We start from the raw sequence: 22,380 nt of genomic DNA, 5'->3' as shown, positions 1-22,380 counted from the left end.
ACTATAAGGTGGATTCTCTGTGAGAGAATCCTAACAGAGGATTCTCTGGCCCTGTGGGCCAGTTCTTGCCCACTGCCCAGTATTTTACAAATAATGCCTTATCAGAACACAGCCATGCCCATTCATTCACGTATACTCACTCAATGTATGGCTGCTTTCATGCTATAACTGCAGGGTTGAGTAGGTGCACCAGAAGGCACGTGTCCCACAAACTCTAAACTATTTACTATCTGGCCCTTTACAGAGAAAAATTGCCAACCCCTGCTTTAAATTATCCCAATTTAAAGATAAAGAAAAGAAGCCATGAACATTTTAAGTAACTGGTCACACATCTGGTAACAGAACTAGGATTAGAACCCAGTAGCCTGACTTCAGAATGTGTGCTCTTCACCAGTACCTGAAAGATCGTATAAATAAAATGCCTAGCATAGTGCCTGGCACGTAGGAGATGCTGAACGTTCTGTTTTATTAGCAATCCTTTGCACTCCCCCATGGTACTCCTCTTCCTTCTGCCTCTCTTCCTAGGTTCCTATCAATTCCAACATTCTTCTGTTTCTCTTCTGATTGTATTTGCAATTCAGCAGACTGGGAAGTTTTATAGCTCTTATCCCAGACCATCAAACAGCTCTATGAAGTCGGTATCATTAGTTTCATTTAAAAGATGCGAAACCACTCCTGACTTCTGAGCACACAGGAATCTATGCTCCATTTGGGGACCCTCAGAGGACATGTTGCTGGGGACTTTCGGAACATTTGTTTTATGCTGAAAACTGACATTCAAGTAAAAAATCTCAGTGGTTGTCCAAAATGAGAACATTAAAGCTTAGAGCATGGCTATCAAATATTAATGGGAAAATTAGAACTATTTCACATGCTTACTTCAACTGTGAGGGCTTTTGTGTTGTTACTCTCTTCTGTGGACACATGTGCTTGTGGTGGGGATTTTATCGTGTGCCCATACAATGTCATTTAGGTTCAGCCTGTAAAATTGTTCCTCCTTGTTCTGATGTTGTCATCCATTCTCACGGACTAGTTGATCACGGACTCAGACGGAGAGGAATTAAGGGTTCTATCTGAGCCAGTCTGATACGTCCCACCACAGGCAATGGGGAGCTGTAAAATGCTTTTGAGTCGGGAATGCTGTCGTGAAGAAATCATTCTGCAAACAGAATCAGGCTGGATGGGAGCTGGGAAAGGCAGCAAGGAGGGGGTAGTAGGAACTCAGAAGTGTTAATATGCAGTTGTAAGGCAGCCTGGATTGAGACAGGAGCTTAGGTTTGGGATGACTGAAGAGGACATGGCGAGAAGAGAAGGGCACGCGTATGGAGTCAGAGGGTCATGACCCCCACTGCTCAGACCTTACTATTAGACAGCCATTCTTAAGGAACATAGGACTTGGAGTCTGAAGACGTAGGTTCAAGTCCTGGCTCCACTGCTAAAAATATTCTGTGTGAAGAAGGAGGGGAAAGGGAAGAATTATATGCTGATTGAGTTATTCAGTATCTCACTGTGTCTTCCCATCAACTCTCACAGGTGATAATAGTAAGAACTATAGATAACACATAAATATTGCTGTGTGTCAGCACTTTCCGTATTTTCTTCTAGCTATTTTCTGTATGTTAAATAATTTAATCGTCGTAGAAACCCCATGAGATAGGGGCCATTGTTATCCCCTTTGTAACATGGGGAGACGAAGGCACAAAGAGCAACATGGCTATGGCCACACCACTGGTAAATAGAGAAACTAAGCTTTGAACCAGGCGATTTGGCTGCTGAGCCGATGCTCTTTGTCACTTTCACACTGCCTCTAAGGCGAGTTTACCCAGAGGAGCATTTGGGGGTTCCAGGTATCCCACCCCACGCCTTTACCTGTACATTGACACTCTCGTCTCTACACCTAGAAGTCTCAGAGACTTCTCACTGACAAGGCTCCTTGCCACAGACTGGCATTGTTCACAGCCTGTCTGGAACCTTTCACTGCATCCCCTCACTGGAACCTCACCCTGGCCTCCTGGCTCCTAGTCACTCCCAGCCCCCTTGGTTCCAGCTTCTTACCCTAGTAGGACTGGTGCCCAGCACCACTCCTCCAGCTCCCCTTCTCTGAATAATTGGCATTTGCCCTTGAGGCATTTTTACTTCTTTTGCTCAAAATGACAGTTCAGCTCAGCACGCAGGACCCTCCTCCACTGCCAAGCCGCATGAGTGGCATCTCCACCAGATTTCTACTGGCTCCTGGGACTAGGACTGGCCAGTCTGTTCAGCCACCTTCTCAAGGGCCCATCCCTGGCAGCTTTACCAGATGCACCTGTTCCTGGTAGCTGCCAGGAACTGGATGAGGCTATTGTGGGGAGCAGCAAAAAGACTTCTTCACCCTAGTCTGACTGGAGTTTGACCGAGCATGGCACCAACTATCTTAAATAAACCAAGATATTCTGAGATCAAGTCCCCACTATTGAGAGATCTGTGTTTTACTCCCATACTCACGCAGTAGCATGCCTTTATTTGGGTCCTTTCTGGTTACAGGGAAGTTGGCAGAAAAGTGGTGTGGATTGCATTCTTCTTGGTGCACATCTCTGAAAGAAGTGAGCGTTCTTGCTCCTCTCTTCAGATGCAGTCAAGGAGCCCGGTGGGCTGTCCTCTGATGACTGGGGATGTCATCATCATTGAGGATGCCTCCTCTGTCATGTAGAACTGGAAATAGAGATGGAGAAGGCGGCAGGTAAGGAGCTCATACTGGACTCACCCAGGCATGCTTTGCAAGTTATTTTGTTCTGTTTCTGAAACAAGTCCTTGTCATGAGCTTGCTTTTTGGATTTGTGCCTTCAGCCTCCAGCCATTGAAAGCCAAATAAGAAAGTCAAGGAAAAAAAGGTCCTTCAGTTAGTTGAGGTTTTGATTCTGTTTCTACTTTGGTGGTTTGAAACTAATTACAGAGTCTGGATTGTGCCTACATGTACAAAATGAAATGAGACTTTGAGCCGATTACTTTAATAACGAAGGGATGAAAATCCACTTTTCTTTCCATTATCTAAAGATTTCAGGCATATGTAAGTTTTGGTTGTTTTTTTTTCTTTGTTTTCTTTAAATTGAATTATATGAAAAATTGGCCTCAAGCCTTCATGTCACTTTGCCAGTGTAGAAACAATCTCAAATTTTGTTTCAGAAAGGAGATGACATGTCTTAGAGTGCTTCTACGGGACGACTGGGTCTTGTTGGAACAATTGCAAGCTAAGAGATTTGAGTATTGTAATGATAGAATATTTGTGTGTGCTTGGGGGAGGATGGTGTATTCTGTATTTCATTTCCATATTTAAAAAGCCTGGAGTACCTAGAATAAACTTTGAGATGCAGAGTTTCCACTCATCTCATTTATTGATTCATTCATTTTGTCCATCCCATGGCCTACAAGGTCCACCTGGCACCTAGTTGCTTTCCGACTTCATCTCCTGCTCTTCTGCCCCTCCCCCAGGCTGCTCCATCCACCCTGGTCTCTTCCCTCTCTTTGCACACACTAAACACACTCCCTCCCACAGTTCCCTCTGCATGGACTCCTCTTCCCTTAGATGTGTACATGGTGCACACCTTCATTCCCTTCAGATCTCTGCTCAAATATCGTTTTATCAGAGAGATGCCCTTCCCGGCCACCCTATACAAACTGCCTGCTCCACTCCTATCATTTTTCATTCCCCTTACCCGACTTGATATTTTTTCCCCGTACTACTTATAACCACCTGACATAATATATGTGTATGTGTTTATAGGTATGTGTACATATATTCTTTTAATAAACTTTGTTTTTAGAACAGTTTTTTATTTACAGAAAAATTGTGAAGAGATACAGAGAGTTTTGGTAAACCCCATACCCAGTTTTCCTTATTATTAACATCTTACGTTAATGAGGTACATTTGTTACAATCGATAAACCAATATTGATGCACTATTATTAACTTAGGTCTATGTTTTATTCAGATTTCTTTAATTTTTACCTACTATCCTTTATCTGTTCCAGGATCCCATCTAGGATATTAGATTATACTTAGTCATTGTGTCTCTTTAGGCTCCTCTGGTTTTTTGATGACCTTGACAGTTTTGAGGAGTACTGGCCAGATATTTTATAGAATGTCCCACAGTTGGGATTTGTCTGATGTTTTTCTCATGGTTAGACTGGAGTTAAAGTTTTGGGGGAGCAAGACCACAGAGATAAAGCACCCTTTTCATCACATTGTATTAAGGGAACGTGCTATCAACATGACTTATCACTGTTGCTGTTGACCTTGAACACCTACTTGAGGTAGTGCTTGTCAAGTTTCTCCACTGTAAAATTACTCTGTCTTTTTCCACTTTCCATACTGTACTCTTTGAAAGGAAGTCACTATATGTGCAGCCCACACTTAAGGAGTGGAAATTATGCTTCACTTCCCTGGAGGTGGATTGTCCACATCAATTTGGAGTTCTTCTGCATGGGAGATTCATCTCTTCTTTCCTTTCTTTCTTTCTTTCTTTCTTTCTTTCTTTCTTTCTTTCTTTCTTTCTTTCTTTCTTTCTTTCTTTCTTTCTTTCTTTCTTTCTTTCTTCCTTCCTTCCTTCCTTCCTTCCTTCCTTCCTTCCTTCCTTCCTTCCTTCCTTCCTTCCTTCACTCAATCATGTCTTTGTAATAGTGTGGACTCATAGATATTTATGTTATATTGTGAGTTATACTCCAATACTGTATTGTGTTGCTCATTTGTTACAGTTTTGGTCATAGGGACCTCCTCAGGTGGCTCTTTTACCTCTCTGACATGGCCCCATAATTGTGTTTAATTACTTTCTTATTTTCTGGCACTACAAGACAGTCCAGGCCCATCTTGTGTATTTCCTGCCCCAGCCCTAGTATCAGCCACTTCTCCAAGCAGCCCTGATTCTTTTTATTGGAGAATGGATTAGAAACCAAGATCTGGGGCCAAAGTGTGCTCATTGCTGTTACTGATTCTGGGCCCTCCCAGCTGACAGTGCCAGGAAAGGATATGTGTGTATATTGATCTGTATGTATACCATATCTGTAAATATTTCTGTATGTAATCATCAGTGTTCCATTGTGTAGATATACCAGTGTGTTTATTCATTCACCTACTGACAGACATCCTGGTTGTCTCCAGTTTTAGATGATTGAGAATAAACATTCACATGCATGTTTTTGTGAGGACCTAAAGTTTTCAAACCAGTCGGATAAACACCTAGGAAAACAATTGCTGGGTTGTATGTAAGACCATGTCGAAGTTTGTTATAAACCTCCGAAGTATCTTCCAATGTGGCTGTACTATTTCGCATTTCCACCAGCAATGAATGAGAGTTCATATTGTTCCACATCCTTATCAGCAGTTAGTATTGTCAGGTTTTGGAATTTTGGCCATTCTAATACCGTGTTTCCCCCAAAATAAGACCTAGCTGGACAATCAGCTCTAATGCGTCTTTTGGAGCAAAAACTAATATAAGACCCAGTCTTATGTTAGATAAGACCCTGTCTTCTAGTACAATAAGACCAGGTCTTATATTATGTTAGATAAGACCCTGTCTTATATTATAGTAAAATAAGACTGGGTCTTATATTATTTTTTGCTCCAAAAGCCACATTAGAGCTGATTGTCCGGGTAGGTCTTATTTTCAGGGAAACGCTGTAGGTGTATAGTTTATTTCGTTTAAATTTGCAGTTCTCTAATTGCAAATGATGTTTCACATCTTTTCATGGGCTTATTTGCCATCTGTATATCTTCTTTAGTGAAGTGTGTGTTAGATTTGATTTGATTTGCTGATACAATATTGAGGATTTTGCACCTATCTTTATGAGATATGTTGATTTTGGGATTTCCTTTCCTGTAATGTCTTTACCTGATTTTGGTGTTAGAGAATGATGGCTTCAGAATGAGTTAGGATGTCTTTTCTCTACTTCTGTTTTTCTGGAGGAAATAGTGAAGAACTGATATAATGTATTTCTTAAATGTTTGGTAGGATTTACTAGTAAAACTATCTGGGCATTGTGCTTTGTTTTTGCTTTCGTTTTGTTTTTTTGAAAGTTGTTAATTATTGATTCAATTTCTTTAGTAGGTATAGCTCTATTCATAGATCTGTTTCTCCTTGTGTCAATGTTAGTAAGTTGCATTTTTTAAGGAAATAGTCTATTTTACCTAAGTTATCAAATTTGTGGGCATAGGATTTTTTTTTATTATACAGCTAATATCCGTGGGATCAGTAATGATGACCTGTCTTTAATTTCTGATATTAGCAATTTGTGTCTTCTCTCTTTTTGTCTTGGTTAGCTTTGCTAAAGATTTATTCATTTCATTAATCTTTCAAAGAACTAGTTTTTGGTTTCATTGATTTTTCTCTGTTGTTTTCCTATGTTCAATTTCATTGATTTCTGCTTTTTATGATTTCTTTTCTTTTTATGGCTCTTCTTCTTTTCTTCTTCTGCTTGCCTTAGGCTTAAATTGTTCCTCTGTCTTTGGGCTTCCTTAAGAACTCCTCCTTACATAGATTCTGCATCTTACAGCTTTTCAGCTGAAATCCACTATTATTATAGTGGGTGGTTTTAAGGTGTGGGGAAGGGGAAAGCACTCTATAATCTTTTGATTAAATTTTAGCTTTTAGTGAGCCTATGCCCTTGGGCTGTGACCTTCAGAAATGTTTCTTACCTTTTCTACTTCCCTCTTTGGTGAGACAGGAAGGATAGAGAGGGCTAGAGTTGTAGAGATGTCCTTCCCCTGGGTGGAATACAGCCACCTAGGTAAAGTCTTTTCCCCTTGAGGGCAGGACTTTGTTATAGAGAACTCTCTGGCATAATTCACACTGTTTGCTCTTTTCATCCTCCAGCTTGAGCCAGGAGAGGCTCATTCTTGCCTCTTCACAGTGAGAATCCTGTAAGGTTCCTAAAATTTAAACCCATGGAAGTGCTAGTTCACACTCAGCTCCCAGTGCTTCATCAAAATTAGCACTGGCCCCAATGGCTTCAGCTATGATTCTCCTGTCTCCCCACGTCTCAGGGTGGTGGTCTTCCCTGTGACCCAAATTCTCCAAAAAAACCAAGAAAGATCCATAATTTATAGTTTGTGGCTTTTTTTCTTGTAAGAATGGGAGTGATGACTTCTACAATCTTTACATGGAGGCGCTATAACTGGAAGTTTCTCTATATTCCTTCATGTATTTCCTGATCCTGTTTTAGTCACTGCTGTATCTTCAGTAGCTAGAATAGTACCTGCCTCAGAGTCGGTGCTTAATAAGTATTTGTGAAATTAATTAATCAGTTAGTTGATGTTCCCTGAGCACATGGATATACTAGGCATTGTGCTTGTCATGCAGATTCAATGAAAAAGAAAGCCCTCATATGGATACAGTTGTTACAGCGATGGGGGGCGCATGGTGGACATACACTTTAAATGGAAATAACAGTGAACTATGGATTAGAGGATGGGGGTGATTGGCACATGAAAGACACGTACTTAAGCCAGCCTAAGCAGAGGGGAGGTCAGGCATTGCTGGAGGAGGAAACCGTCACCTGAGTTGCATGGTCAAGAATGAGTAGCTGCTAGTCTACAGTCAGGACGGCCGGCCCTGCTCAAGTCCATGTCGGACAACGTGCGAAGTGCTTTTCTCACCCACCTCTTGTAATGTTCAGTGCTCCATACAAGGCAGGCACTATGAGCTCATTTCACAGATCAGAAATTTTAAGTGACTCGACAAAATGTCACCAATGCTGAGTGATGGAGCGAGGCTGTTTGAGTCCAAAGTCCATTTTCTTTTTGCTACTACAAAGATGACTAAAGCACGACTCAGAGTCTGGTGGAGGAGCCAAGCCCATAAACAGATCTTTATGGTACCAGTGCTGCCTTTGAATTTGCTTTTCTTTAAGACTTCAGCCCTAGAAGCAGTAAGCTGAAGATCAGGGCTGCCTTGCAAATGCCCACAAACCACTGGGGGGAGTTTTGTCAAAGAAGGCGGGAAAGAAAAATAAATGTGGGCTTCTGCTCTTTAAACCTCAGCCCAGTGAGGCGGACTTCCCGGAATGCTTCAGGCCGCTTCAAAGGCCCATTGTGGAAAGTCTCCAGATGTGCGTGGAAAACCTCATGGGGGAGCTTCCCAGTGAAGAGGCCTTTTAAGCTTGAACTGAGATGAAGGAAGTTGACGTGATGAGTCCTACCAGGTGGCCCGTTTTCTGAAGGAGCCCAGATTATAACATAACCTTAAGAAGGCGGGGAGGGGGGCATTAGCCAGTTTAGATTCCTTTGCCCAACAGTGTATCTTCTTTGATTGCAGAAAGCAGAGGTCTTTGTTGCGGGAGTGAGGGGTGGGGGGCATACACCACATGATTTATCTACCTGTAAATTATTAGTGACAGCCGGGTCCTTCCTCCAGCACATCTTGTGAGGGTTGGGAGGAATTTCAGGATTGGAAAAAGTCGAGGCCCCGAGAAATTCGTGCCAGTTCCTACAATGATGCTGCGAAGTAAGTTCTGAGAGCCAGCCAGCATCCTCTGGTTTGTGCTCTGAGGCTATGCCCTGAATCTGTGCTGAAGCTGTCTGCCCAGTGCCCTATCTGTCCTGGGTTCGAGATCCCATTTTCTTCTTGCTAGACACAGGGAAGTCAGAGAGACCCAGGCTTACCTCCTGGCTCTCCAGTTAGCTGTATCGTCTTGGATAGAGTAACTTGAACTGGACTGAGCCTCAGTTTCCTCATCTGTAAAACGAGGGTAAGCTGGCTGTGAGGGGGGATAAATTGCTGTATTGACATCCACAAAGCACCCAGCGCCATGCCTGGCACAGAGTGAGGATTCAGGCTATTTTCATCCCCTTCCTCTTCGATCCCGCCATATGGGAAAGCAGGGACTGCCCCATTTGGCCTTTGAATGTTCCTCTGTAGCTGTTTTTAAATCCTCTCTCTGCAGTGCCCACATGCACTTCGCTAAGTATTTTGAGATCACAGTGTATTTAGGGGAAAGTCCTCTTGGCTACAGCTAAAATTAGGCCCTCTTTTGCTCCTCTGTTTACCACCTCCCTTCCTATTTTAACTAATTAGAGGTATTGACACCAAGAAACACTTGAGAAAAGTTGGGATAACAGCTGGGAGTTGTTCTAGATCCCAGCAGCTGCTCCCTCTCAGCATGCAGGCACGGAGAAGGATATCCTGAGTCCAGGAAGCGGAAAGGGTGCCTCGATGAAGATGAAGGAATGCCAGAGGCTGGCTGCAGCTTGGCAAAGGGAGCAGGGGTGAGGGGTATTATCAATGGGTCCTCCACCTTCTGCGGAAAGGGATGGGAGGACAGACAGAGCAACACAGCAGGGGAAGGGAGGGGAAAATGAGGTGAAGGGAAGGAAGGCTAGTTGGTTAGTTATTTGACTGCTTATTTCATGCAAATCCCTGTTACTCCCACCTAGGCTTCTGCACTATTTTCCCAGTTGGCCTCATGCTGGTGGTTGCTGCCCCATGGGAACCAGAGAGGGCACAAAAAATGCTAATTTCACCCCCTGAAACTCCTGTGATGGCCTTCCACCCTTGAATTTAGGAAAAATTCTAGAAGCCCAGGCCTCTGAGGGTCTAGGTGTGCCCTCTCCCTCCACCTCTGTAACTCCAACAGCTCATCCCCTCAGCCTTTTGTCCAATTGCTCCACTCCACAGATCTTTCCCTCCTGGAACCAGATTACCTGAGTTTTATCCCAGTTTCTCTACCTTCTAGCTGTGTGACCTTAGACAAGTTACTTCACTTTTCTGTGCCTCATTTTTCTTATTTGAAAAATGGGAACAGTAACAGTAATTACCTCACAGAATTGATGTGAGGATTAAATGAATGGTTATTAGATACTTGGAATAGTGACTGGCATATAATCACTGCTCGGTAAATTTTGTCTGCTAGTGTTATTATCACTGTTATTGTTATTATTTCCTTTATTCCCTTGGCTCTAATGCCGCCCCTCTCCAACACATTTTCTTGATTTAGATCCTTCTCTTCCTTCAACTGTGAGCTCAAATGTCACTTCGTGAGAGAAGCAGACCCCAAGTCCCCCAATCTAAGCTAGTGCTCCTCACATCATATCCTATAGCCCCTTGCACCTCTGCCTCACAGTATTCCCTGTAATGCATCACTCTCGATATTTTTGTGGATATTTGTTTATTGTCTCCCCTACAAGGCAGTACGTTTCCCAAGGGCCGGGACTATGCTAATTTTGTTTATCAGTGACTGCCAGAACCTAAATTGTAGATGTTCAATAAATGTCTATGAAGGGAGGAAGAGAGAGAGGGAGGAAGAAGAGAGGAAGGAAGAAAAGATACAGGGAGGGAGAGAGGGGGCAGGGGAAAAGGAAAGGAAGATTACTGGGGGGAAAAGAAAAAATACTTCCAAAGCCCACTGTCTTTGGAAGCTATACTTTGCCACTCCTTAAGATGCCAAGGGCTGCATAGTACTTTCCTGCGCCTTGCACCCTCTGTCTACACTTCTCTTTCCCTTGCCCCTCCCACCCCCTTGGGACCCTGTTCTAGATTTCCCTGTCATGTAGCTCGTTGCAATGATAAAGGTGCCTTCTCCTATATTGATTATCGCCTGACTCCTTCTTGTTAGGCGATACGTGTGCAACCATTCGTCTTTTGGAGAAACTGTCTTCATTAAACTCTTTTTTTGTAGGGTGGAAATTCCAGGTAGTGAGTCATAGAGATGGGCAAGCATTTTGGTGTCACCCGTTCACTGGGGGCCTTCCTCTTTGAGGGCCCTTCCCCTACTACCACAGAACTTTTCAACTAGATCATGGCAGAACGAAGGGTCAGGAGGCTTTTCATCTGACCTCATCTTTGCCCATTCTCTGTCTGCCTCCCTGTTAAATTATATTCTGTGCTATTTCATTGATGTCTGCCTCTGGCCAGTTGTGACACCAGAGCACGCATGGCCCTGGTGTGTCACCACAATGTGCCATTCATTCAGCCTCTCTCCTGGATGTTGGCTTTGAGCATGAAGACTGACCCCGCTGTGACCCAGAAGACACCTGGGGACTCTTCCCTCACGAGTGGACCACCCACAAAGATTGCCTGCAATATTTTTGTTTTCAGGGGAAAAAAAATACAAGAATGTATTTTGAAGGAATGAAAAGGAGGACCTGATACGACACGTTATCTAGAATGTTTTACTAAGGATTACAGTATTGTTAAACAGATGGGTTTGGAGTGGCCTACTGTGGGGATGCCCATTCCATTGTGCGTTAGCAAAATGTATCTTAGTTTTAATGAACTTGTAAACCAACATGCTCCCATTTCAAAATAAAAACATCCCAAGTCACAAAGATGTTTACAGAGTTACATTTATCTAGCCCTTTAGAAGCATGCCAAAACAACCTAGATTTCTCTCTCTAAGGAACATGCTAGGATCTTTTGCTTATAGATGTTAATCTAGAATTGCACAATCCTAAATAATACAGTGTGTGCGAAGTATAAGTAGTTTATGGCCCTACCCGTGTCCGCTACCTATCAATCAAAATAACAGTCCCGAGAGGATCATTTTCTCTTCCTAGGAATGGTAGTTCCACAAGGGGGAAGGTTGCGGTGCCCTGAATCTCAAAGCTACACTAAGACCCATGCTCTTCACACCTGGCAGAGAACTCCCTGGGCTGCCTTGGAGGGAAGAAGGGCCCAGCTCATTATCAAGCTTCCCCTCTGAAGAACTGGGCCCTTCTTCTCTCCAGGAAAACTTCCTGGAGGAGGTGGCCTTGTAGGTTGACCATTCATTCACCCAGCCGTTCTTTCAGCAAATATTTCTTGGGCGAACACTATCAACCTGCGAAGCCCTGTGCTTCAACACGAACTGTAGACGCAGCCCTTCCCCTAATGGAGTTGATGGTCCAAAGGCAAAGACAGACGATAAAGAAATAATCACACATATAACCAGTAAACAACACACTGAAGCCACAGTGCACAGAGGACTTAAAGAAGAGGCGGGCAGGTAGTACAGGGCATGATGGGAGTGTTTGGAAAAGATGCGAGATCTGTAAAGGAGGACTAGAAATTCTTAACTTTCCAGAGTGGCTGAGCCAGTGGCTTAGGAGGGGTGGGAGACACGTTGGGAGGGAGAGGTTTGCCCTGGAGGAGATTTCACCACTAACAGGTAGTCAGTGCACGTGATAATGAAAAGCAGATGGACCTTTTAATTGGCCTTATTATTAGATTTGACTCCTCTACAGACAGTGCACCCCCCTAGATTGTCCACACCCCATGTGAGTAGCTCCGACCACCCTGCCCCTTGGTACACCACTGAGTTAAGCAATGGATTCTACTGCCTGGTGTTGCAGACTGGAGCGACCACCCTGAATCCTGGGTGATCTTGGGCAAGTTACTCAACCTCTGTTCACCTCTTTTTTCCCTGTAAAATGGGGATAATAATGATAACACCCACCTCCTGAGGTTGCCACGAATACTGATGAGATAAGGTGGCATGTGCTGTCTAATATGGTGCCAAACACATAGTGTACCAAAAATGTTAGCCGCTGTGATTCATGAGTGCTTAGTGAATGGTGAGGATTCCTAGTTCTGTTTCCATCTCTTCCACAATGGTGGAAATAAGAGTTGGTCCCTGAGTGGGAATCTGGTGAGGATGAGTGAGAGAATGGGAAATGGAGGACATTTCCTTCCAGCTTCTGATTTAAACAGCCTCCCCATCTCCATTCCAGACTTGAAAATCTGCTGAGTACCTCTTCTCCCACCCTGTGCACCCCCACATAAAGGTTCCTGGGCGCTGTAGTTTCTTGCTCCAAGATGTCTGTGCATAATGGTCCTAGCATTTTTCCATGGCTTCATGTCTTCTGTCTTGATGCATATTTTCGTGCCATCTCCTTCTCACTACCTTAAGGAAACTGGGAGCTACCTCTGTGGAAAGTTTGAGCCACACACACTGTGTCCCGAGGTTGCATGTAAACTGCCAGGTTGTCAGAGCTTCTGCTACTTTAAAAAAACAAACCAAAAAAGTGCCTTCACATCTCAGGTGTAAGTGCCAGACCTTGCAGCACTTGCAAGGACAAATCCGTTTCTTACTGAATTATAGAGCTTAAAACCCACATGACTGGCTGATGTAAGCTTTGGCCAGGTCTGTGAGGAATCTTTGCAACATTATTTCTTTTGATGTCTTTTCTGGTAGCTATTGTGATCTGAACAGGAGGAGGCCAGGCTGAGGTGCTGTCTTTCCTGTTACCTAATGACCCTGAATAGGCCCTTTCAAAATCTAAGGAAGTGAGCTCCATGCAAACAGCACTAAGTACCCATCCTCACGCTGCCTCCACCTAAGTGGGACGATGCCCAAGCCTAGACCTCTGCTCCTGGCCTCTGCCAGGCTGAATGTGGCAGAACAGCCAGATGGTGGCACCTCTGGCTTCCTAGTGCTCTGGGGAAAGAGGCTGCAAGGTCCAAGTGGTGTGGCCCCTGCCTGCTCTCGGCTCTGTCTTACCCACACCTGTCCTTGCTTTATCTGCTCCAACCACACTTGCCTTCTCATTCCCCAAATACGTCATTTTCCCCCCGCCACGGGCTTCTGTCCTCTGTTCCATGTGTGCTTCCCCCATCCTTCACCTAACTAATGTCTTCACATCCTTTGAATGTTAGCTACGCCGTAACATACAGGCTGCATGCATATAGACAAGCATACCATACATGCACACGTACCTGTATATACACATACATACATACGCACATATGTAGGTGTACATACACATACATACATAGCACATGGGAGGCAGTGGCGGCTCAGGAAAGCTGAGACTCTCCCATGCCTCGGTGCCCGGAAACAGTCTGTGGGGAAGGACAGAACCTTCATCTCTCAGACTCTCACTGCTCTGAACAGAGAAAGACCTAATGAGACAGCTGTCGGGAGCTGCCCTCGCCACACTGCTCTACTGTATGCTTCCAAGCACACAGAGCCCAGGTGGAGGCTTGGACAAGATAATTGTTTGTTCTGTCCTTGCCTCTAAGCTGACACATTATTTCTTGATTACCTAGCAGAGATTAAACTTGACTTCTGCAAATAAACTAGCTAAGCTTTCCTGCCCAGGCTACCAAACACAGCCTCATCTGTCTGTCTGGCCATATCGAAACACTGAGTCACAGAATTTGTGTTCTTTTGGGTTTCACTCTCCCAGGCACAGACTAGGCAGGGGCCAGGCGGGGAAGGGGCGGGGGGTACATGGAGGAAGGGAAGAAGGGAAGGAGAGAACCTCTCAGAGTGACTTGAGAACTTTCATAAAAAGAGCTTCATTCACTCTCCCGCACCCCCTTTCTCATTCCTGTCCCTTTAGAATCTCTTCTGCTTACCAGCCCTTAGAGTAAGGCTTAGGCTATCTTCTTTCCTTAGCCAACATCTGGTCCCCAGTGAATCCTACCCAGCCCTTCATTTTTTTTCCCTACCCCAATTAAGTTCTTGAGAAAGATCTGAAGCCTGAGAGTCAGGAGTCCCAAGTTCTAATCCCAGCTTTGACACCAATTGATTTTGTGATCTTCTGTGAGTCTTCTCAGTTTTGTCATCTGAGGCATTCTCGGCACCGTGGCACTTCACCTCTGAATCCAGTGTGGAAGAGGTTACGCAATTTGAAAGCATTTGCTTTATGCAAAACACCATGCTAGCAATTAATGATTACTTATTCACTCACCATCCCCACAAGGCAGATATCACTCCCGTTTTACAGAGGAGGAAGGTAAGACTTAGGAAAAGGAAGAGACCTGCTCAGGGTCACAAGCCACTAAGAGAAGAGGCAGGTTTCAAGCCCAGGTCCTTCTGTCTCCAGAGCTCATGAACCTTCACACTAAATGGAGTCCCAAGTATACTATAGAAAAAGAAATGAAGGCGACTGTTTACAAAACAAAAAGTAGGTGTCGTCCTCCTTCATCCATGTATTGTGCAGAAGATGGGGTGCCATCTTTTCATGTTCCCCCCATACACACCTCTGCTCAGGAGCTGAGACGAAGGAAGAAGGCATGCTTTGGGACTCCATGTACTAATCTGTAAGAGCCAGAAACCCAGTACCAGAAGCAGAGGTTGAAACAGCATGAGGGAAAGCAGAGGCTGTGAGGCTCTTTATTGTCAGAGCAAACCTAATCTCAGCTTTTGGTTTGTGATGAGTAAACTGAGGGCCAGACTGGATATAGAACTTGTCTGAATTCACATCATTTACAAAGGGAGAGAAGGACCTAGAACCCAGCTCTCATTCCATAGAATCACCCAAATCAAATGAGCCTCCTCTATTCAAACAGAAGGACCTCCAAGACCATTAATTTTGTACCCATCTAAAAGCCACACTGAGCTATGCTGAAGGTAATGGGCATTGCAGCAAACGTTCTCACGGAAACTCCCAGCTGAACACACAAAGAAGTGGGTCTCCAAGGAACTGTGTAAGGATTGTCTGAAGAGATCTATGCTGGTAAGATTACAAAAATCATAATATATGAATAAATGAACATATGGAAGAAATCAGCAAAGCCCTCTCCTTCTTCCCATATGTAAACTCGGCCTTCGCTTAAAGTCATTAAGCAAACACAGATGCAGCCAAACCAGGCACCAGATGGCAAATGAGAGTTGGAATAAAAGGTAGAAAAAACTTCGGTGTTTATTCAAAGATGGAAAAAGAACCATGATCCAAAATGCCACTGTTTCCACAGAATGGTCACCTAGGGTCACCGAGGCCCAAAAGTGAACAAAGCAAAACAATCAAAGAACTCGAGAGAAATCATGCTTGGGAAGCAATAGGAAAACCACTACTGTCTTCTGTGAATGGAATAGTGTCAGAAGAAAGTGATAATTCTGGGAAATGAAAGCAATGGCTAAATCATGGAAGGACCAGAGAGGGACAGGACAGTGGGAGGAGTTGGCTTTTGCTGAGCACGTCCACGTGCCAGGAGCTTTGCATACTGGGGCTCACGGCACCCTCACCACGACCTAGCAAGTACTGGCCAATTTTATAAATGAGGACATTTCATCAATGGGTCCAGAGAGATGAGGCACCAGGGTCACACCGCAGGAATTCCAACCTAGCCATTTCCGGTGCTCCCTGTGCACTGTTCCCGGCTTTGCAGCTCTGATTTCTAATCTTTTATCCTGTTGTCAGACTGTGGAATATTTGACACAGAAAACATGATCTGTGAAAGATTCCATTCGGCCCATAATCCCTGAGCATTCACCGTGTGCCAAGCCCATGGGATACCATGGCTTATATCTATGTAGCAGACACAGGAAAGTCCCATCGTCCTCTCTCCCCCTTCTGCTCATCCCCCTGGACGTAAGGAAGGAGGCAGCCAGGTGCTGCCCAAAGGGGCATCCAGAGCGTGCTTGAGAACTTGACTCCACTTTCATAAAAGACACCCTTACATGGCCCTCATCCACCTTGTGGCTGGTATATGTGAGAGGAGCACCTATGATGAAAATACCCAAGGGCATGCTGACTTTTCAGCATTCCTATGTGCATATACTGAGAGGTAGAAAATTCTAATAATGCTTGCATTTCAACTAAAAGCTAAAATGAACGTGAAAGTTCCCCTTCCGCCCCCCCCCCCTCCGTCCCCAGTTCAGTGCAATCACCCATCTGCTTGCAGGTGGAACTCCCCATTCCACCAGTAAGGAACCTTGGTGCTGGTCAAGCCATGTGACTGCCTTGGCTTTCAGTTTCCTCTAAAACGGGTAACATGCACTTTGAAGGGCTGCCATGGGACTTGGTTTTACTTTACTTCCTCCTACCCCTCTTCTCTCTTTCCACAGGGCCAGTCTCGACGTGGCCATTTATTTTTTTAATTTTTTCATGTTCCTTTCTTACCAAAACCCAGTCCGGGGTGGGTTCAGCTCTCTGCCTTATTTCTGCCTGCCTACAGGCCACTGAACACTATAAGAAAACACAAACACAAGGTAGGCTTCTAACATTACATCGTAATCGTCTTCAGACAACTTCCCTCACTCCCTGGTATCTAGTTAGGTTTGACCAGTGAGAAGCACCAGCAGGAGCTTGAGGAGAGAATGCAGGTAATTTGTTCCCCGAACTGTCTCCTTGAGGAAGTGCCACTGTGTAGCTCAGCCAGCTACCGCTGATCACAATCCCTGCAGGTGGCTCTCCCTACAACTTCCTCTCTGAGTGATGGGAACCACTCCCTCCCTTTATTCCTTCAAACCAAGAGGGGGTAATCACTCCCCACTGCTGCCAGTCATGGGGTACTTGTTTATTTTTTTAAACCGTCTTTGAAACTAACTTTTTATTAAGTTTTACTTCAGTCCATCTGTTTCCTGATGGGAACCTAATATGTCAGCTCAATTTCTCATTTTCCACAATGACGATATCAAGCCTCCCCTATTCTCAGCCCCATCTCTCCTCTCACATTCAGACATAGGACCTCTATTTATTCTCAACTTCCAACAATCTTAAAGAGAAAATAAACGCTATCAGAAAGACATCTGCCATCAAATATTCCCACGTTCTTGTATCCAATGGTGTGCTGCAGCTGGCTCATCCCTGCTCACAGAGCCGATTGTGTGCATGTCTTCCCAGCTCCACGTTTATGGACATCACGTTCTCAGCCTGAAACTGGCCACAGTTGGAAGTCTTTACACCACAGAAATTGGCAAATGTTACGATTCAGGCTCCCCCCCTTTTTTTGCAGAACCAGTTATTAAACACTTATCAGCACATCACTGCTTATATCCAGACACAGACTTTTTCTTCTTTACATTTAGTAAAATGGAAGAGATGTCCCACCTATTATCAGAGGCTCCCCCATCTCCCACTTCCGCTGACAGCGCACTCATTCCTGTGTATGTACCTTCTCGTTAACACTGAGGCCTTCTCATCAGCATTTAAACATAGAATAGACTTCTGCTGTCTCATACAGCAGCCACTAGTCAAATACAGTTTCAGAGCAATTTGACACGTCGCTAGTCCAAATCGAAATGTGTAAAATACATACCAGATTTCAAAGATTGAGTATGAATAAAAGAATGTAAAATATCTCAGTAATAACTTTTCTGTTGATTACTTATTGAAATTATATATTTTAGGTGTAACAGGTTAAACAAAATATTCAAATTTAATTTACCAGTTTCTTTTCTCTTTTTTAAGCGACTACTGAGAAGATTAAAATTACTCATGTAACTCACATTATTCCTGTTGGAAAGTGTTACCGCAAACTTTCCCATTTTCAAAATAAACTCTCTTTTCTCTCACAGTCAAAATGTTTTAAAAGATGGCTATCCTCACTCTCCTGATTTTCTCACCATCACCCACACACTGCTTCCTTAACCAAGGGCGATCTGCCTTCCACTCCCAGAATTCCACCCAATAGTCCCTAACGCTAACCTAGATTATTGCTCAGCGTAAAGAGCTCTTCATCCCTTATCCTGCTTCACCCTTAGAAGGATTTTGCCGTGTGGAGCACTCTCTTCATTGACACACTCTTCCACTGAAAACATACTTCCTTGATTTTCCTTTCACTGCATTGAATGCTGCTTTCCAAATTCCTTTGCCAGAATCCTTCTCTCCTCTACCCAACACTCTGTGTTGGTCTTCTGCAGGATTCTGTTTATCTCATCTATTTCTAAGGCTTCATTTACTATTTATATGCGAGCAGCTCTACAGTTATCCACATAAAATCTCCACTTGAAGGGCTCTCCATTTAAACATGTTCCCATCCGAACTCAGCCCAGCCGTGGTGCTATCTGAAAAAAATGGCACCCCATCTACTTTATCTCTCCTGCCAGAATCTCAAGGGCATCCTGACGTCACCCTCTCTTTTCCCTCCTTTTCCGTCTCTCACAGTCTCTTTCTTTGTAAACTATATCTTATGTCTCTTGAATTTTCTTCCACTTTGCTTTAATTCCACAGTCACCATCCTCATCCATTCCCAGCCACCATTACATGTCACCTGGACCACTCCAAGGGCCCCTTGACTAGTTTCCTGACCTCCACTTTACCATTTTCTGATTCATTCTCTACACATTAGCCAAAGTGATCTTTTACGAACTTGGATAGGATCTCTCTTGCTTAAAACTATCCAATGGCTTCCCCTTGACTTTGGCATAATGTCAGAAATCTTTAACATGATTTTAAAAGGTCATCCAAAATCTAAATCCTGCCTTCATTTGTGGCTTCATCTCATCGCTCATTATATCTACTCTGACCATCTTGGACTTCTTTCTGTTCTTAGAATATGCCATATTCTCTTGACGTGAGGCTTCAAGTATACATTTCCTTCATCCTACAACCTTCATTATCAACTTTCTTTAACTGGGCAACTCTTTTTGAACCTTCAGATAGTATCCTAAGCACCCAGACTAGTTTTGTCTCCCTCTTACACAATCAGATAACATCTGTGTTTCTTCAATAGACTCCTACGTTCTATGGAGATACGGATAGAGCTGTCAGATTCAGTGATAAATCTAGTGCCTAGCACAATGCCTGGCATACAACAGGTACTCAGTAACTATTTGTTGAACAATAAAACTAACATTATCTGGCTCAGACTTCCCATTTTGGAGAAGAGGAAACTAGGATCCAAAGAAAGGAAGCAACTTATTGAAAATCACAGAGCCCAGGCTAAGATAAATACAGGACCGTGGCCTCCTGTTTTTCCCAGATCAGTTCTCTTTCCAGTACATCATGTTCTTGTCTATCATTTAGTAACCAGAGGGAAGCAGACTGAATTCCCTATGTCTTGTGAGAGCCACAGCAAACTCATAATGCATAAACACAGATGACATAGTTGTTGTTTTCTTTGTTTATTTTATATAAAAGGACTGGAAGTCCAACCCAGAACTAAACTCCATGTTTCCAAACCTAAGCTCCTACCACTGTTATTCCCTACAGCCCCCGTTCTGCTCATTGTTCATCTTCCTTCCCCTCATAAACAGAGGCATCAACTGGTATCTGAATGGTGTTGAATGGTTCCTTCATCCCATGCCCTTTATCACTCCCCTGCCCAGGCAGCACGTCACACGTAGCACAAGATGGAGAAGCACTGTCTTTAAATAGTAGTGCTCAGGAAAACATTACAAGATCCTATGTCATGCTGGGGTGGAGTAGGACATAGTAATGATAAGAATAACAATAATTCAACTTTTCTAAGCTGTTGCTTGTGTCAGGCACTAGTTTAGATGGTCTTCATGCATTTTCTCTCTCATCTTAATAACTCTATGAGAAATTATTTCAGTTATTTCTATTTTACAGATGAGTGAACTGAGGCCTAAAGAGGTTAGTCAATTGCCCAAGCCATTCAGTTAGAAGAGCCACAGTTCCAATCTAGGTAGCCCAGCATTCGTGATCTTCACTTTGTGACGACTGGCAATGAAGAAGATATTGACCTGACAGTTAGGAAATACCAAAAAGTGTAAGTGAGGGAGATCCCTAAGTTTCTTTATACAGGTATCCTCCTCCTGATTCATTCATTCATTCATCCATCCATCTACGCATTGTTCTTTCATTCTCTCAGCATATATTTGTTAAAGAGTCACATTATAACAATTTCTGGGAACACTGATAAAAGTCAATGGCCTCTATCCACTTAGATCTAGTACTTGTTGGGGAGGAATATCAGTAAACACACATTTATCCTACTGTGTGCTAAGTGCTCAGAAAGAGCCTGGGGCATTGGAAACACAGAAAAGATTATCAGCCAATTTAAAAGGACACCACAGTGATCTATCCTGGATTTGGATTCCGTGCCTTTTCCTTTCTCTACCTGATCTCTGTGTCCTCCCCACCCTGCTGGTTTCCCAGTTGCCTTCCAGCCCTTCTCTTGCTTTGGTGCTGTCTGGCCTCCCCAACTCTTGTCTTCAGATTCAACCTCTCTGCTTGTCTTTTCCCTCTGGAAGTGGTTTGAAATAAATTCTGGCTTAGCCAGAGAGACTTTTGTACTGTAAATGAAGTCTAAGACCAGCCCTGAAGGCTAGAACCAGGGTATCCAAGCCCTACCTCTAATAATGGCTTTGGCCTAGGAGAGTTGAAGATCCAAAACAGGGAGCTTTAAGGAGTGTGGAGAGAGGAATGGATGGATAAATATCCTGTGTCTTAGACAAATTAGTGATTTACCAGCCTAAATACAGAGAAACTGATCCTAGTGACTACCCAACATCTCTTTCAGCTCAATCACTGTACACTGTGTTAATATCATCACATTTGATTCTTTGCTGCCAATTACGGTTCCAGATCTGCTGGCCAAAGAATCTTCCCAGCACGGAAATACCTTTGAATCAGGCAGTGTTCAAACCCTGAGAGCTGTAAGGATGTTGCACTTTCTCGAGTTACAGTCTCCTATTGGCCTATTCCATCCTAGATAAAGTTTCTCCCTTACATCCATAAATAAAGCATATCTTGGCTAAATGATTTCTGTGAATTAGAGATATCAGTTGAATTTGGTGACTAAGAGAGTTATTAGTGATTCTTGTTGCTCACTGTATTTGATGAAATGGGTGGTGCATTCTACCCTAGCTGTGGAAGAAATTAGAGCCAGAAAGGGTATATGGTGAAAGAAAAGGACAGGATTGAGATTCTGGAAATGACCATGAGCTGAAGGAGGACATTTGGTAGGAATGCTGGAACAAGTGTGAGAATTCAGCTAACGGGAAATTGAATTCAGAAAGTAGCTATTGGAATAGTGGAATATACGTAAGCATAGCAGTCTCAGTGGATGGTAAGTTTCAGGGTTTGGCTGTGGAGTGAGTGCTGAAGTAAAGTGGAGATGAAAGTTCCTGGAGTTGGAAACCTGTTGAAATCTGTGAGACTCACCATTGACACCCAACACATTCTCCAGAACCACCTACTGCACCAACCTGAAGCATACACCCAAGTATATACATGGGAACTCTTATCTTTCAATAAAGTTTCTGGGAAAATAAGGTTTGTTTTAGTAGATGGGTAATTGGGAATAGTGATAATAATAATAACTAACTTTTGAGCTTTTAGTCCACACAACAAGCATATGAAATAGGTATTTAAATCCCAATTTTTGAACTGTGGAAATTGAGTCTCACAGTGTTAAATGGCAGAGCTAGGATTTGAATTACAGTCTGTACTTGTACGTTACCAAAGCCTTTGTTCCACAGCACGTGGTTAAGAGTACAGGTTTCAATGATGTGTGATTTCTTCATCTTTCAATTGGTGGAATAAAGTAGGTAAAGTGTTTACTATAGTGCTGGGCCATAGTAAATACTCAATAAATGTTAGGTGTCAGTATTGTTATTGTTGAGTTGTTATTGTTTTTGTTATAGCTCACTGTAGTCCTTTATGCCTTTTCAGTCAGAAATATCAGCAGGAACATTTCTTTTCCAGCCAACAACAGATTATTAGAGGGGTGATGGCTTGTAGTTTGGGAGTCCATAATATGTCTCACGCTTTTAGCAAGAAGCTTGATGTTTTTGCTACCC

General features: G+C 43.5%; 1 protein-coding gene across 21 annotated transcripts in view; it reads left to right on the top strand.

Annotated features, from left to right (window-relative positions):
* FGGY (FGGY carbohydrate kinase domain containing) overlaps positions 1-22,380 on the top strand; it is a 661,235-nt gene that overhangs the window by 622,483 nt on the left and 16,372 nt on the right. For 3 of the 21 annotated variants that reach the window (XR_013993878.1, XR_013993879.1, XR_013993880.1), the window contains one exon: positions 2,524-2,719. The exons of the other annotated variants lie outside the window; for them this stretch is intronic. The gene's annotated coding sequence lies outside the window, so the exon portion shown is untranslated. The remainder of the gene's footprint in view (positions 1-2,523; positions 2,720-22,380) is intronic. 21 annotated transcript variants of the gene reach the window in all.

This window comes from Rhinolophus hipposideros (assembly GCF_964194185.1).
Source record: "Rhinolophus hipposideros genome assembly, chromosome: 8".
In the NCBI taxonomy this organism is placed as follows: Eukaryota; Metazoa; Chordata; class Mammalia; order Chiroptera; family Rhinolophidae; genus Rhinolophus; species Rhinolophus hipposideros.
This window is presented reverse-complemented; position numbering and strand designations above follow the sequence as displayed.